Here is a 7,500-nt window from a genome sequence, read left to right as displayed (position 1 = left end):
TATTTATATATGTACAAATATATTATACATATATATAAAATACATTAATATACAAATCTAATAATATATGACAAATTGATTAATACTTTTGAATAAAATAATATAGATGTATATTTAAACTAGATAATAAACGAATATGGCTATTATTAGATAGCATTTCATTTTCGTTAATTTAATAAAATTGACAAAGTAATCTATATAAATTTCGTTCAACAATATTTTATTAATTGCACTTGCTTAATATAATATATTATCACACTTTGATTTTTTGTTCACTTCCCACATAAAATATATGGAGAAATAAATCAAATTTATTATGACAACAAATTGATATTTTACGACATTTAATTTTGAAATAATATATATATATCAAGAAAAGCACTCCAACTCACATTCAGCAAAGAAATGTGAATTTTTTAATGATGACAAATAATATATAAAAATATGACATGTTTTAACCAATTTACTCATTGACACAACAAATGCATCCACATCTGCTATATCAATTTTCAATCGGTTACATTTGTTTGTTATAAGAGAGAAATTAACGATAAAAGGAAACCTATTATAATATATTGTGGAAATAAAGATTTTAATACAATATTTCCAACAACATACCTTGGCAAATTCCGCAATTATCTTTTTTTATCGCAGCCAAGCAATTATTATTAATAACGAACGAACATACTCAAACACAAACATGAGCGTATAACATAATCTTTAATAAATTATATGAAATCTTCATATAATAGATGAGCACACACCACTCACCATGTAAAGGTTTTTGAACACCATCTCTTTAAGCATGATACTTTTTTCAAATGCTACCACCCAACATTAATTCTTCATGTATTAAATTAAATATAATACAAGATTAACTTCATTATTTCATAATTTGCCCAATAAATTATCCATGCCGGCAAGACAATACTCCACAGTCATATTATTTTGTTACTTTTACTCTTTCTCATATGACTTGCCTTGCGCGACACCACTCCATATAAAGGTTTTTGAACACCATCTCTTTAAGCATGATACTTTTTCAAATGCTACCACCCAACATTAATTCTTCATGTATTAAATTAAATATAATACAAGATTAACTTCATTATTTCATAATTTGCCCAATAAATTATCCATGCCGGCAAGACAATACTCCACAGTCATATTATTTTGTTACTTTTACTTTTTCTCATATGACTTGCCTTGCGCGACACCACTCCATATATAGGTTTTTGAACACCATCTCTTTAAGCATGATACTTTTTTTCAAATGCTACCACCCAACATTAATTCTTCATGTATTAAATTAAATATAATACAAGATTAACTTCATTATTTCATAATTTGCCCAGTAAATTATCCATGCCGGCAAGACAATACTCCACAGTCATATTATTTTGTTACTTTTACTCTTTCTCATATGACTTGCCTTGCGCGACACCACTCCATATATAGGTTTTTGAACACCATCTCTTTAAGCATGATACTTTTTTCAAATGCTACCACCCAACATTAATTCTTCATGTATTAAATTAAATATAATACAAGATTAACTTCATTTTTTCATAATTTGCCCAATAAATTATCCATGCCGGCAAGACAATACTCCACAGTCATATTATTTTGTTACTTTTACTTTTTCTCATATGACTTGCCTTGCGCGACACCACTCCATATATAGGTTTTTGAACACCATCTCTTTAAGCATGATACTTTTTTTCAAATGCTACCACCCAACATTAATTCTTCATGTATTAAATAAAATATAATACAAGATTAACTTCATTTTTTCATAATTTGCCCAATAAATTATCCATGCCGGCAAGACAATACTCCACAGTCATATTATTTTGTTACTTTTACTTTTTCTCATATGACTTGCCTTGCGCGACACCACTCCATATATAGGTTTTTGAACACCATTTCCTTAAGAATGATACTTTTTTCAAATGCAACCACTCACTATTAATTCTTCATGTATTAATTTAAATATAACACACGAATAACTTAAATATTTAATAATTTGAACTATAATTGACGGCTGCCGGCAAGACAATACTCCACAATCATGTGATTTCCATATATAATTTTGTCTATAGCAAACATTTTTTATTGTAGTAGAGTTGTTCCATACGTTATTACCCAACATTTATTTTACATGTTAAATTCTATTATATCACATTGTTTGTGTCATATGTTATTATCTAACATGTAATTTATATGTTTCATGATATTATTTGACATTTTGTATTGGAAAACACTGAATTGAATTTCATAACATTTCATAATTTGCCCAATAAATGACCCATGCCGGCAAGACAATACTCCACAGTCATATTATTTTGTTACTTTTACTTTTTCTCATATGACTTGCCTTGCGCGACACCACTCCATATATAGGTTTTTGAACACCATTTCCTTAAGAATGATACTTTTTTTCAAATGCAACCACTCACTATTAATTCTTCATGTATTAATTTAAATATAACACACGAATAACTTAAATATTTAATAATTTGAACTATAATTGACGGCTGCCGGCAAGACAATACTCCACAATCATGTGATTTCCATATATAATTTTGTCTATAGCAAACATTTTTTATTGTAGTAGAGTTGTTCCATACGTTATTACCCAACATTTATTTTACATGTTAAATTCTATTATATCACATTGTTTGTGTCATATGTTATTATCTAACATGTAATTTATATGTTTCATGATATTATTTGACATTTTGTATTGGAAAACACTGAATTGAATTTCATAACATTTCATAATTTGCCCAATAAATGACCCATGCCGGCAAGACAATACTCCACAGTCATATTATTTTGTTACTTTTACTTTTTCTCATATGACTTGCCTTGCGCGACACCACTCCATATATAGGTTTTTGAACACCATTTCCTTAAGAATGATACTTTTTTCAAATGCAACCACTCACTATTAATTCTTCATGTATTAATTTAAATATAACACACGAATAACTTAAATATTTAATAATTTGAACTATAATTGACGGCTGCCGGCAAGACAATACTCCACAATCATGTGATTTCCATATATAATTTTGTCTATAGCAAACATTTTTTATTGTAGTAGAGTTGTTCCATACGTTATTACCCAACATTTATTTTACATGTTAAATTCTATTATATCACATTGTTTGTATCATATGTTATTATCTAACATGTAATTTATATGTTTCATGATATTATTTGACATTTTGTATTGGAAAACACTGAATTGAATTTCATAACAATTCCAAGTCTCATGAGTGTAAATTTTATTAATCGGTTTATTATTATTATGCAATATCAAATAAAATATAAACTTCTATTTCACACTAAATATAACATTTATGTTTAAGAGTGTAAATTTTTCATTCGCATATTACTGTTCTCCATTGATTGAATTATAATATATTTTTAATATGATTTCATATATTTATTTTTTTGTGTTTTCTACTATTGCCTTTCGCAGTTATCATATATATATACATATATATATATATATATATATATATATATATATACTCATATATATAATAAAATGTGTGTTCTTCTTTCTCTGTTTTGTTTAAAACAATTTAATTTCTTTATTCCTTTCAATAACAATTCAATTATTCTGAAAAGAATGTTATTTATAAAATAACATAAATTTTGTATTGCATCATCAAAAAGCTTTTTGTATATAACATTTTCTTAAGGTCCGGTCCACACATTATCAACTTACAAAGAAATATATAAAATATCATAAGTAAATTAACAAATATGGCACCTTTAAACAACTCATACAATATATATATATATATATGTTTTAGTTGGTGTTTAACAACCATAACACACATATTATATTTTATATTTGTTGTTTTATTAACATTTTCGAATCATCAAGCAAAGGATAAGCTTCAGTGGATCGCAGTATGGCAGCTGCTCAACCACTTACAACACCTTGCCTGTTACAAAAGTCGTTTACAATTGATTCTAGGCTTTGTCATTGTATTAAATAATGTTTAAATATGTAACTAGCACGGCATCAGGTGATCATAGATCCTCCCAATTTACTATGTTACAAATAACATTGGCATCACATCCATTGTCGTTTATAAAATAAATTATAAACTTTTAATGGTTTAGAAGCCATACAATGCAAATTGCCCCTTATTTATCATTGCAGTCCAGCACGGATACGACCTTAGAGGCGTTCAGGCATAATCCAACGGACGTAGCGTCATACCACTGTTCGCTCGAACAAGTATTGTGCCATTGGTCCGTACCTGCGGTTCCTCTCGTACTACGCAGGAATGCTGTCGCAACAACGTTTTGTCATTAGTAGGGTAAAACTAACCTGTCTCACGACGGTCTAAACCCAGCTCACGTTCCCTTGCATGGGTGAACAATCCAACGCTTGGTGAATTTTGCTTCACAATGATAGGAAGAGCCGACATCGAAGGATCAAAAAGCGACGTCGCTATGAACGCTTGGCCGCCACAAGCCAGTTATCCCTATGGTAACTTTTCTGACACCTCTTGTTAAAAACTCTTTAAACCAAAAGGATCGATAGGCCGAGCTTTTGCTGTCCCTGTGTGTACTGAACACCGAGATCAAGTCAGCATTTGCCCTTTTGCTCTATGTGTGGTTTCTGTCCGCACTGAGCTGGCCTTGGGACACCTCCGTTATTATTTGAGAGATGTACCGCCCCAGTCAAACTCCCTACCTGGCAATGTCCTTGAATTGGATCATACCTGAGTAATTGGAGTTATACCAAATTTTTAAATCAAAAATACATAAATGCATTTTCTTATTAAAGAATTTGTTTGCGATTATATAACAAACTCGTGATACTTTGATCAAGAAGCTTGCATCAAAACCCAATACCATAAGATATAATAAATACATCCGTATAATGGCTAGGAAATGATACACGTTCCATTTAATCAAGTAAGTAAGGAAACAATAAGAGTAGTGGTATTTCATTGTCGATACCAAACCGAAGTCTAATATCTCCCACTTATTCTACACCTCTTATGTCTCCTTACACTGCCAGATTAGAGTCAAGCTCAAAAGGGTCTTCTTTCCCCGCTAATTATTCCAAGCCCGTTCCCTTGGCTGTGGTTTCGCTAGATAGTAGATAGGGACAGTAGGAATCTCGTTAATCCATTCATGCGCGTCACTAATTAGATGACGAGGCATTTGGCTACCTTAAGAGAGTCATAGTTACTCCCGCCGTTGACCCGCGCTTACTTGAATTTCTTCACTTTGACATTCAGAGCACTGGGCAGAAATCACATTGTGTCAACACCCGCTAGGGCCATCACAATGCTTTGTTTTAATTAGACAGTCGGATTCCCCAAGTCCGTGCCAGTTCTGAATTGATTGTTAATTGATAATCGTTATAATTTAAAAGAACTAATCAGTTGCCCAATTAGTATTCTTAAAAATTTTAGCAAGAAAGTTCCACAATTGGCTACGTAACTAAACTATCCGGGGAACAAGAATCTACCATAAATGATAGAAACCCTATTTACCCAGAACGAGCACATAAACCATGTTATTGTTTCCCAATCAAGCCCGACTATCTCAATCTTCAGAGCCAATCCTTATCCCGAAGTTACGGATCTAATTTGCCGACTTCCCTTACCTACATTATTCTATCGACTAGAGACTCTTCACCTTGGAGACCAGCTGCGGATATTGGTACGGCCTGTTGAGAAGTTTGCGTATCCCCACCATAAATTTTCAAGGTCCGAGGAGAAAATATCGACACAACAGTATATGTCATGCTCTTCTAGCCCATCTACCATATCTCTCTGCGAAAGACTTCCATGGTAGTACGGCTATAAAACAGAAAAGAAAACTCTTCCGATACCTCTCGACGGCTTCTTTATGGTCGTTCCTGTTGCCAGGATGAGCACGAGGCCCATATTTAATAACAAACGGATACTCAACAGGTTACGGAATTGGAACCGTATTCCCTTTCGTTCAAAATTATTCAAGTGTATAAAAATCGGTATGATGCAAAATATATTTTGATTTTTCTATACTTGAAAATTTTCGGCTTTCGCCTTGAACTTAGGACCGACTAACTCGTGATCAACCACTGTTCACACGAAACCCTTCTCCACTTCAGTCCTCCAAGGTCTCATTCGATTATTTGCTACTACCACCAAGATCTGTACCAATGGCGGCTCCATGCAGGCTTACGCCAAACACTTCTATGCACACCATTGTACCTTCCTACTCACTAAAGTTTCAAAATTTATATTACAAGTAACATAAATCATCTACTTTAGCGGTAATGTATAGGTATACAACTTAAGCGCCATCCATTTTAAGGGCTAGTTGCTTCGGCAGGTGAGTTGTTACACACTCCTTAGCGGATTTCGACTTCCATGATCACCGTCCTGCTGTTTTAAGCAACCAACGCCTTTCATGGTTTCTGTATGAGTTGTTAATTTGGGCACCGTAACATTACGTTTGGTTCATCCCACAGCGCCAGTTCTGCTTACCAAAAGTGGCCCACTGGGCACATTATATCATAACCTTAAACTTCATATCAAGAAAGTTAAGGTTCTTACCCATTTAAAGTTTGAGAATAGGTTAAGATCGTTTCGACCCTAAGGCCTCTAATCATTCGCTTTACCAGATAAGATTATTTTATACAACAGTTAAATGCACCAGCTATCCTGAGGGAAACTTCGGAAGGAACCAGCTACTAGATGGTTCGATTGGTCTTTCGCCCCTATACTCAATTCTGACAATCGATTTGCACGTCAGAACTGTTTCGGTCTTCCATCAGGGTTTCCCCTGACTTCAACCTGATCAAGTATAGTTCACCATCTTTCGGGTCACAGCATATATGCTCAAGGTACGTTCCAGTTAGAGGTATAAATAATATAAATATCATTATACATAACTATATAGAGCGCCCCGGGATTGTGTTAATTAACTATAAATAGCTAAAAAACTAATCCCATTAATAGTCAAGTTAATTACGCTATTAGGTTTATATCCCAATAACTTGCACATATGTTAGACTCCTTGGTCCGTGTTTCAAGACGGGTCCCGAAGGTATCCTGAATCTTTCGCATTGTTAATCATACAAGTGCATATAATAAACACAAAAATCATTGAAAATTATGCCATTATATAATTCCGAAAAATTAACGCACTGTATTCATATAAATCTATCAGCACTTTATCAAATTTATGACATTTATATCATGTTATAATGCAAGCACTATAATTGAAATAATCAATAATTCACAATTTTTTGATAAATTAATTATGTTAATAGATTACAATGTCCTTATATGGAAAAAATGCACACTATTATTATAATATTAATTAAATATTACAATTCTAATGATGAATTTTCCATAACGGATATTCAGGTTCATCGGGCTTAACCTCTAAGCAGTTTCACGTACTATTTAACTCTCTATTCAGAGTTCTTTTCAACTTTCCCTCACGGTACTTGTTTACTATCGG

The 7,500-nt window shown here is 32.5% G+C and overlaps 1 non-coding gene across 1 annotated transcript in view; it reads right to left on the bottom strand.

Moving 5' to 3' along the window:
- Window positions 1-3,891: 3,891 nt before the first annotated feature.
- LOC122322818 overlaps window positions 3,892-7,500 on the bottom strand; it is a 3,958-nt gene continuing 349 nt past the window's right edge. The window contains exon 1 of the ribosomal RNA XR_006246872.1: window positions 3,892-7,500. This exon is cut by the window's right edge and continues 349 nt beyond it. This is a non-coding gene — a ribosomal RNA (large subunit ribosomal RNA).

Source organism: Drosophila grimshawi, unplaced genomic scaffold (assembly GCF_018153295.1).
Source record: "Drosophila grimshawi isolate 15287-2541.00 unplaced genomic scaffold, ASM1815329v1 contig_82, whole genome shotgun sequence".
Classification (NCBI taxonomy): Eukaryota; Metazoa; Arthropoda; class Insecta; order Diptera; family Drosophilidae; genus Drosophila; species Drosophila grimshawi.
This window is presented reverse-complemented; position numbering and strand designations above follow the sequence as displayed.